The sequence below is a fragment of the Lycium barbarum genome, chromosome 3 (assembly GCF_019175385.1).
Source record: "Lycium barbarum isolate Lr01 chromosome 3, ASM1917538v2, whole genome shotgun sequence".
In the NCBI taxonomy this organism is placed as follows: Eukaryota; Viridiplantae; Streptophyta; class Magnoliopsida; order Solanales; family Solanaceae; genus Lycium; species Lycium barbarum.
In genome coordinates, this window is record NC_083339.1 from 19,846,558 (window position 1) to 19,857,983 (window position 11,426).

At 31.9% G+C, this 11,426-nt stretch overlaps 1 pseudogene; it reads right to left on the minus strand.

The window, feature by feature from the left end:
- Positions 1-472: 472 nt before the first annotated feature.
- LOC132630457 (laccase-17-like) lies at positions 473-10,930 on the minus strand (annotated as a pseudogene).
- Between the last annotated feature and the right edge of the window lie 496 nt (positions 10,931-11,426).

Genomic DNA, 11,426 nt, shown 5'->3' on the forward strand with positions numbered 1-11,426 from the left:
TTGCTTACCTCTTTGAGCCTATGTTGTTACCTTTGTTGCTCTGGTGTATTTCCCGAATGGCTATGAGTAAATATCACTGAACTTCTTTAAGTGAGTACTAACCTCTCTTTTCGATGATGCCAAAATGGGGAATGAAATCAAATTGATGTTGATATTGGTGTGTATGGTTTATGCTGTGCATATATGCTCGTAATAAGTTGTATTCCTACAAGTGCGAAATCCATCTTATGCAACTTCCTATGAAAAGAGTCTTCTATTATGGGTATGGAAGAATGATGCTAAGCTTGAGATGAAAAAGAAACCTCGTCCTCAGAGGGAATGAGACAATCGTCAAGGTTGATACTATACAGTATTGATATTGATAATCCATCTTTTTATACTGCACTTGATGTTAATGGTCACATCCTTAGGGGGAACATCAATTACAAGTTTGTCATCATCAAAAAAAGGAAAATTGATGAGTTATAGTAGTTCATAAGTTTTGATGATTGATAAAAGATCCAAGGACCAGGTCCTCCATCAGGTCCCATGAGAGTACTGCACGGTACTTAACAGCTATAAAGCTGCTCCACTGTTTAGGCGGAACTGCAGCAGCACAGCTATATGTAAAAGCCTTTGAGAAGTCACTATTCATGGTCACATGTCTCTCACATGCTCTCGATTTTGTCTCATATTTATACAACATCTTGAGCATCATTTTAACCTAACACTTGAAAATCTAAAAGGATATATTTCTCTCAAGTGTGGCGGCTACCTTTCACAAGGTGCCCACAAGAACAAGATCTCAACAATCCAAGGGACCAGTTTCTGCCACTGAAGACATCTGAAGTCCTTGGATAGTTGAGTCTTGTTTCATGCTCTTACATTGCTTGTTAAGAAGCATCATAGTTGGAAAGTTTTCAATCTTTGTAACTTGGTTTTCTTGGCTAGAGTTAGCTAAGTATCAGTTGGGTCGTTGGCTAGAGGTAGTCAAGACTTGGAGCCTTGCAATAGAGTTATTGTAAAGGTCCTTACAATAGGTGTATTGTAAGGGTTGGGGATTAAAAGTTTAATTCCTAAGTTGCAATAGGTTGTAATATGAAGTTGCTCAGTTTAGTGAAGTTGGAAATCCTACTAGTGTAGGTCGTGGTTTTTAATCCCTTGAGTAAGGAGTTTTCCACGTAAATATCTTGTCCTATTTACCTTCTATTACTATCTGTGAAAACAGCTTAAGGACCAGGTCCCTTATTAGACTGTTTTGGAGGACTTTAAGATGATGAACTCATAAAGAGTAAACTCATAGGTTCTTTTACAACACAATCAAATTAACTCCACCTCCTTTTTTTTTTTTTTTTTGGTTTGACTCAACAACAACATTTACCAGTGCTTTATACGGAGTTGAATATTTGTTTTTAGCACAAGGAGTAATTGTTTACGGTGGGTTTATTCAACTCCTACAAGGAGTTCATCTTAATGGAGGAATCCTTCACATCCTTTTAATAAGGAGGTAAATTTTTATTAATAGTGATAATCGAATAGTTAACGATTTATACAGAAGTTACTATTTCTTTCTCATTCTATTATTTGCTTCACTAATTAATGTTAGTTTTATTATTCCAGTTGAAGATATGTTTTGTTTAAATTTTGATATAAAAATGTATATACTAAAATTATACTATTATTTTTCTTTTCACACAGGTATATGAAGGTACAAAAAGAGTAAAGTTTTAGATGAAGGACGTTGTAAGGCACATGAGGAAGCAACAAACTTTTTTTTTTTTTCAATTCACCATTGTTCACATATCTGAATTAGACTTTTTATGTTAGAGTGATTTTACTTTATTTACTTAATGAATTTGTAATAAGATGTTATCTCAAAATAATTATAGATGTAATTAGTATCCGATTTTGTATTTATTTTTGGCATTACATTTCTCTTTTAGTTTTTGTATTCTTTTATTTACATAAGCTAATTTTAAAAGTTGAACGACAAAAACCATTTAACTATAGAAAGTAAATTGTATTTGCTACATTTTCATTCGTCTCAAATTGATTACATTAAGTGAAAAGGATAATTTATGCCTACATAATTATATTTTAACTACAAATTAATTTAATATTTGATGAAAACTGAAATTGTCATTAAGCAAGATAACATGTAGTGACGAATTAGTTTTGTAAGTAATAACACCATTTCCGATGCACAAATAAGTTTCAACTACGAAATTGTTGCCTTTCCTCAACAAACAAATATGTCGCTATTTTATATATTTAGAGATGAAAATTTCCTTTCGTACACAAAGCACATACCATTTAGTGACGTAATCACTTCTTTTAACTACAAATTAAGCATAGCTTTAAAGACAATCGGCATCGTCACTAATAAAATTATAATTAGTGACAAATTAGATTTGTCGGTAGTAAACATCATTTTAGTGACGTTATAATGTTTTTAGCTACAAAATCTTTACGTTATTTATGACAAATAAGTTTGTCATAAATACTACTTATTTAGAGACGAAATTTTGTTTTGTAGTTGATATAACGTTATTTAGCGACGAGTCACTAAGTTGTCTCTGTATACTTTTAGTGACCCATGATTTAGGGACGAAAGATTCACGAAATATTTTTCGTCACAAAAAGTTTTTTTGTGACGAAATATGAATTTTAAGTGACAAAATAATTCATCACAAATAATGAAATTTGTTGTAGTAGTTTTAATACATAAATGGTGATACTTCTGATAGGAAAATGGAACAATTAATAGTTGAGGTGTGAAACTCGCAAAAAAAATATATATAATAATAATAATAATAATAATAATAATAATAATAAATAAATAAATAAATAAATCAAGTGTGATTTTGACCATTATCGTAATTCTTAATGTCGTAGTAGTGTGGAGAAGTAGTAGTTTGCCGCCCAAATCACAAAAAAACGGCTATATATGTCTTAAATTTTGTTTTTGTTTTCCACCCGGTGTCTAATATTGATAACGTCCAAATTCACTCCTCAAAGAGAAAGTGTACACGGTCGTATGCAATATATTTTACCCAATTATGAGTCGGGGTCGATCCCACAGGGAACAATATGCTAGGCGATTAAGAAAGTAAAGAACTTTCACCAACTAAGCTAAAGCCAAATGATAGATAATATTTTGGGTTTTTAGAGAATATTATAACTAATGCGGAAATGTAAACTAACATAGAAAGCAAGTAAAATGATCAATGGCCACAAGCATGGATACAAGGGAAATTACACTCAAGTTACGATCCAATGTATTTCACGATTTTACAACTAAGAACGGGTTTGTGTTAATAGATAATGATTTCTAAAATCTCATTGAAAGTCTTCCAACCAAATCAATGAATTTCACTCTAAGCTTTTCCAAGCCTTAGAGTGTGATATTAGGCACAATCAATTTAACCTAAAGTAACTATCCTCTTCCGAGCTCAAGTTATTAGATGGGTTTAATGACCCAAATTCTTGTTAATTAATCTTTCCCAACCTAGATTTCCTCTTCCGAGCTCAATCTAAGTAAATGGGTGAGTCCTAGGGTTAGCTACTCCCTTTGAAAACATTCAAGAACGAGATTAATTAAATCAACAAAGACCCACTTCAATAGCAATAAAAATCATTCAATACATAAGCAAAACAAGAGTTTCAATCCAAAATTTAACAATGTATACTTCCATAAACAAAGTTCAAGTATAGAAATGAAATACTACACACTTAAATATTCAATACAAAACAAGGAATTGAAGAAAGATTTAAGAATTATCTCATTAAAGTGCTTCAATCTTCTCCTTCAATGGTGTAGGTGAAACCCTAGCCTCCAAGCTTGTGTGTTGTGCCAAAGATGTATTTTACAAACCCTAAAAGAGTATTTATATCATTCCAAAAACGGGAACAAAATCTGGACAACAATACCCTCGTGCACAACATGCTACTCGCATGTTGTGTCACAGGTGCAACATGCTAGTCGCATGTTGTGCCAAAACCGTAGCATGTTGTGCCAATTTCTCTGTCAGCACATGCTGCTCGCATGTTGTGTCGCAGGTGCAACATGCTAGTCGCATGTTGTGCCAAAACCGTAGCATGTTGTGCCAATTTTTCTGTCAGCACATGTTGCACAACATGCTGCTCGCATGTTCAACATGCTGCAGCAAGTGCTACTAGCATGTGCTGCCAGAAAGTGCTTCTTGTTCTATTTTTTGCTCTATTTTGCTCCGTTTTGCTCTCCGGGCATCTTATCCTACAAAACAACATAAATACACAAAAAGTAACAACAAAAGTGCTTAAATAGTCACAAAAGCTTAAGGAATTAGTATCGAATATCCCGTAATTTCACGACTCATCAAATATCCACATTGGAGCCTGATTATATACGAATTCGCTCTGCGTAGGGCCCATTTAGGATTGTGTTAAATACTTTACAAACTTTGGTTATGTTTTAAACAACCTAAAAGTGGCTTTCTCCCTAACATGTTGTATGTGCTAAGTTACAACACAACATAACCTAGTATGAATCAGTTAATATGGTTCATTTTTTTCTTGGGAAAAAAACGTAAGTAGACAATTTTATGATAATATTTACGTACCCTTAACATGTAAATGCAATTAACATTCCATGACATGTTAGTTAAGAGTCATGTTGTAAAACAAACTACTTTCTTCCGATATCTTCGTCACCCAACCCAACAAAAAGTTAAGTACCTTAAATATCCCAATAATTTTGTTCCTAATTTCATGCACAATGGATGTTATCTTTTTCTCAGCTTCTAAAGAATTATTTTTACTAACCCAAGTGATTATTTTATTGACAGTGGTGATTTTAATTTCTTTCTCTTCCTTCAACCTTCTCTCTTTAATTATATATACATTTTTCATCTTTAATTTTATTATTATTATTACTCATAATATTACTGGTATAAGTAGTAATATACATTAATAAAATTAATGCCACAATATTATTGGTACAATTAGTATAAATATTATTATACTCACAATATTATTGGTATAATTAAATATACACGTTATAATCATAATATTACTGGTATAATTATTCGTGTACATTAGACAAAATATTGTGAGCATTAATTATATTCAAGTGTTAATCAAATTAAAGATGAATACATGGTATAATACCGGTATAATATTTGTATTTTGAAGTTATCTGGAGTATAGTTTAGTATTTTGAGGTTATTTGGAGTATAAATTATACCAAACCCAAGTGATTATTTATTGACAGTGGTGATTTTAATTTCTTTCTCTTCCTTCAACCTTCTCTCTTTAATTATATATACATTTTTCATCTTTAATTTTATTATTATTATTACTCATAATATTACTGGTATAAGTAGTAATATACATTAATAAAATTAATGCCACAATATTATTGGTACAATTAGTATAAATATTATTGGTATAATTAAATATACACGTTATAATCATAATATTACTGGTATAATTATTCGTGTACATTAGACAAAATATTGTGAGTATTAATTATATTCAAGTGTTAATCAAATTAAAGATGAATACATGGTATAATACCGGTATAATATTTGTATTTTGAAGTTATCTGGAGTATAGTTTAGTATTTTGAGGTTATTTGGAGTATAAATTATACCAAACATAAGACTGGATTTATATTAAAAAGATACCATGAATATGCAAAGTATTTTAAAATTATACGATGAATACAACTTTTATACCATACATATATACATATTATATTACACAATTATACATGATTTATATACACAATATGAATAAATAGATTTGTAAAATAAAATTATACATTGTATAATTAATTATATAAGTGGATAAATATATTATTTTAGTGGATATTCTAGAATATTAGATAGACATATAATTGTTTTTACTATATGTTATTATGGTGGAGTTTGGAATAGAATGAGAAGAGCTTGAGAGTAGTTCTGGGAAAATATTATAGCGGGGGGAGGGGCTAGGCGTTGAATGAGTAGGAAATATAAATAGATAAAAGGCTAGTAGTTATTAAGATGCATGATGAGAGAGTTTAGGAATAGATTGAAGGATGGAAATAGATCCCTTAATTTGTGGAAGTTTTATGACAATACGTGTGGGTAGTTATATAGATAAAGCTGTTAGTTTTGAAGGAAAAAGAAAGCAACGTGACTTCTGAAAATATTTATTAAATATTGACTTACATAGTAAATTTCTCTTTTTTCTTTTGGTGGAAAAAATAATAATGTGGTTCATTAATTGTACTTAGAACGTGCATAAGAGGTGCATGGCCTTATTTTTTATTTTGAGGAAAACACATCCTATCCGAAAACAAAGAAATACCTTCTAAACTAAACTCTTTAAGAGAAGTGCATATATAGCTTACCGATTTTCTCGGGATGTTGTGTTAATTTATTTTTAACCATATACTATTGTTGAAGAATTGCGATCGCTTTAGTCTCTGGGATATATGTTCTCGAGGACGAGGAGTGACAATCAGTGGTTGTAACAAATAAATAAATTCTACCATCCTAGGAAAAAATATCTTTTCATAAATGTATATCGATATTTACCACCATTCACATGTGCTTTAAAGGAAATAAATGTCAATTACATGGAATGTAAGAAATATTCAGATGATTCAAAAGAAAATGATAATTCTCATTAATTATAGGTTACAAATTTCTCAGAATTTTGAATTTACAAAAATTCTCGACTCTCTCTCACATAATGAAATAAAAAGATAATACATGAACAGTTTTTTTTTTTTTTTTAAAGAAAAAGGAAATTCGCGAAAGATATCCACCAGCTAATAAAACCATGACGAGGAAACATCAACATGAATTGAGAAAAAAAAATGTGAGGTACAAAAAAATGCATGAAATTGAACTCTCTAAGATCTTTTTACGCTATTTTCATGTATAATATAACTTATAATGAATTAACCCCTCTTAGATCTTGTAGTTCTACACTTCTACCCATGTACACTATGCTATATTTTTCTTTCTTGTTCTTTTATGAATAGATGCTTGCAGTTCATATAGTATCTACTTTGTTAAGCTTGATATTAGACTTATGAAACGAATGATATTAGGAAACTTTCAAATGCAAATTCTTAAGTTACCTGGATTATCGGCAAGAAGTCGAATAGCAACCCAACCACCAGAAGGGACACCCACATTGTTCCTCTCAACAGGGTCAACAAGGTTGAAATTTGATGGATCCTTATTAGGGGCCAAATTCCCAAACCCTTGGCCAACAACAAAGAAGTGGAATCCATGAAGATGAAGAGGATGACTTTCAGCACCAAGAATGCTTGTGTCTTGCATTACTAGCTCCACACTAATGTTAAATGGTAAAACCTTAAGTTTTGTATCATTGTTAACTAGGGTGTTACTTGGAGGGTTTCCAGTGTAGTTAAACCAATGTAATGGACTATAAGGAAAATCAGGTCGGTATACATCTTTGGATTGTCCAAAGAAATGAGATTGGAGAAGTGCAGTTGTAGGTAGTATAAGTGACACATTATTGATTGAAGCTGAGAATTTTGTGCCATTAGGTTTCCTTGACAAGTTTTGTTTTGATCACAAGGACTTGTTCCAAGACCTACTGTGAAAAATAAACGTTTATCGACATTTATAGGTACATTAGCAGGGAATTTAGGAGTCGCGAGACCTCTTAATTTACTTGTAAAATTGGTGACAAAATTTGAGTCATTGAGAGCTGGTAGTAATGGCTTAAAAAGTGGTAGATTTTTAAATGGGATTTTGATTCTGATTCATACTCTAAAATTCCAGCGACTGTAGAGTTGTCAAATGTCCCAGGACCTCTCATATATGGCCGAGCAGTCATGTAAAATGTGGCATTAGGAAAATGAGGTTTCCTTTTTAGGAGAACATTATAGGTTTGTCCTGGTGTGATAATAAGTGTATGTCTCAAAGGGTTTAACATAAACTCCGTCAGCATCGACAACTTGGAGAGTATGATTTGCAATGCTGAAGAAAAGCTCATCATTAAGTGCAACATTGATCAATCGAAGAAGATAAATTTTTCCCAGCAACTTAAAAGTATCTCTATAAAGAACATCCAAAAGTGTTAATATTCCAGAATCATTATCTATAAAGTCCAACAATCTTTCATAATGATTTCTACACGTAAATCAAAATAAATTGAATTGTGTACACGTGTACTCTATATTGTTTTATTCATTCTAGAACAGTTGAATGAACTGATATAGAAATTGATATTTGGTCTAACTCAACCCCAAAGGTTAACTTATAGGGTGAGGATTGTCCAAGTTCATATAAGAGATCAATTACTCATTTCATATCCGACATGGGACTCTTAACACTCCCCCACACGCCCAGACCTCGTTAACTGGAGTGTGGACAATATAATACGAGGGCTCAACATTGGTGAACAAAGAAATTGGATGGGACTCTTAACAGGAATATTTAAGGGATGATTACATTTTTGGACAGCTGAAAAAGAATAGTAGCCCTCGTATATATAGATTTTTTATACTAAGTACAAATATACAAATAATATACATATTATAGTATATACATAATCAGTGTGTAGGTTTTGTCGATTTTGGTTAGCGCGTAATTGATAACGTCCAAATCCACTCCTCAAAGAGAAAGTGTACACGGTCGTATGCAATATAATTTACCCAACTATGAGTCGGGGTCGATCCCACAGGGAACAATATGCTAGGCGACTAAGAAAGTAAGGAACTTTCACCAACTAAGCTAAAGCGAAACGATAGATGATATTTTGGTTTTTGGAAAATTATAACTAATGCAAAAATGTAAACTAACCTAGAAAGCAAGTAAAATGATCAATGGCCACAAGCGTGGATACAAGGGAAATTACTCTCAAGTAACGATCCAACGTATTTTACGATTTTACAACTAAAAGCGGGTTTATGTGTTAATAGATAATGATTTCTAAAATCTCATTGAAAGTCTTCCAACCAAATCAATGAATTTCACTCTAAGCTTTTCCAAGCCTTAGAGTGTGATATTGGGCACAATCAATTTAACCTCAAGTAACTATCCTCTTTCGAGCTCAAGTTATTAGATGGGTTTAATGACCCAAATTCTTGTTAATTAATCTTTCCCAACCTAGATTTCCTCTTCCGAGCTCAATCAAAGTAAATGGGTGAGTCCTAGGGTTAGCTAATCCCTTTGGAAACATTCAAGTAAGAGATTAATTAAAGAAACAATAACCCACTTAATTAGAAATAAAAATCATTCAATACATAAGCATAACAAGAGTTTCAAACCAAACTTTAATCAAGAATATTTTCATAAACAAGATTCAAGTAATGGAATAGAAAGCTACACACTTAGATAATCAATACAAAGCAAGGAATTGAAGAAATGAATTAAAGGTTTAAGAAATGCTCAACCAAATCTTCAAATCTTCAACCCCAAAGTGTGGTGTAGAAACCTAGTCTCCAAACTTGATGAAAAACTGCCAAAGATGAATAAAATTGCTCCCTTGTCTTCCTTTTGTAGTTGCCTAATTTTTTCAAGTTCAAAAAATGACAAAATATGCCCCAGATTTTCGTATTTGCAGTTCTGCCCGTTTTTTGCAAATCTGTCCCGTTTTTGCAAAACTGTCCACTTTTGACAGTTTTTGTCCAATTTGGCCTCTTTTTGACTTTATTTTCACTTGGTTTCCTACGATCACTTCTAAATCACATAAACCTATAAAATGGAAGTAAACGACATTAAATGCACTATTTTCTCAATCAAAACATAGCAAAAATCTAAGATTAAAGAAGAAATAAATTGGTAAAATACCAACTTATCAGTAATTAAATCAGCCGAATATTTAATTATAGAATTATAATTATTACCTTTTGCCGAGAAATTACAAAGAGGGCCAGGAAGTCCATTGATAGTATAGGCATCAGAAACATTAGGACCTCCACCTGTTTGCAAAGCTTGGGAACTTATGGCTTCAGTATCTGCACTGAACCATTCTCCTGTAACATATTTCATTCATCAATTCATCATTAGTATTTTAATAACTTACTATAGTCAAATTAATCAAGAACTTAATTAATTATTACCAAAAATGATGGGAGTTTCTTTGTAGGGTTTGGCAAATGGATAAGGAGTATGTTTCTTAGGAAGAATGATGATAGGACAATAAACAGTTGATCTCAACCATGAAATATGTGCATGCCACCAAAATGTTCCTCTTTGACCAATTATAGTGAAGTTATACACATAACTTTGGCCAGTTTGAATGGGACATTGTGTTACATATGCTGGTCCATCTGCCCATCCACTACGAATTTGTCAAATTCCATGTCTATTGTAAGAACAAAAATATGATTAAGCTTAGTTAATCTATTTAAAATAAAAAGATTACATCGTGAGATATCAATTGCTTACTGAATTCTGTGAATTGCATGAAAATAAGTATATTTATGTTTACCAGTGGATGGAGATGTTGTTGTGAACATGATTGACCACCTCAATTTCAACACGATCACCTTCCCTTGCCACAATGCGAGGTCCAGGAAATTGTCCATTCACTGTAACCATAGTCTTGGTGTGGCATAGTCTTTTCACATTTTGCAGTTTGATCTGAATACAAAAATGAGAAGGAAAATTATGGTTCAAGTAATGATAACATGAAACAATTAACTTTTGTACACTGACGGCGTAAAAGAATTCTTATACTACCAGGTCGCCTAAAAGATAATTAGAAATAACTGTTCATAATGAATGAGATTCGTAACTTAGAAAATAAGGTTGGTATGCCTTACAACAACATGTTAAAATATATCTACTGTATATAAGTTAAATCCAACTATATAAAACAGGAAACTAATTGATATTAAGCATACTTCAAATTTATAATGCCTGGTTGCAGCTGATACGCTATGGAGGAGACATGATGCAATTAGAGAGATAAGAAATATTATTCCAATAGCACCCATATTTTTGCAAAGAAAATCTCTCTGCTTTAATTTCTCTCAATTTACGAACTTTGCTGATGCTGTTGTTGTATAACTTTGCTGATGCTGTTTTTTTTTTGGGGGGGGGGGGGGGGGGGGGAGAGGGGGGAGGGGGGGGGAATTTTAAAAAATATACAGCCCAAGCCAACATATTGTAGTGACGTAGCTATGTTTTAGGTTTACTCCTGTATAACTAACTTCTTCTTTTCTCGCGACAGTATTTATATATCTGGTATTACAATATTATAATTATACTTAGTTATATGTATCAACCTTGTATAAAAGTTCATAATAATATATAAAAGGTGTTTATATACACTTTTATACTATTATATAGAGTAATATCATATAAATTTATAAAAAAATTGGGTTTCATCCTACAAACTTCAACGCACAAATGGGTCAAACACATCACCAAGTAGCTCAAATTTTCATCGAGTAGCTTCAAATTTTAACTACAACTTCAAAATGACATCCC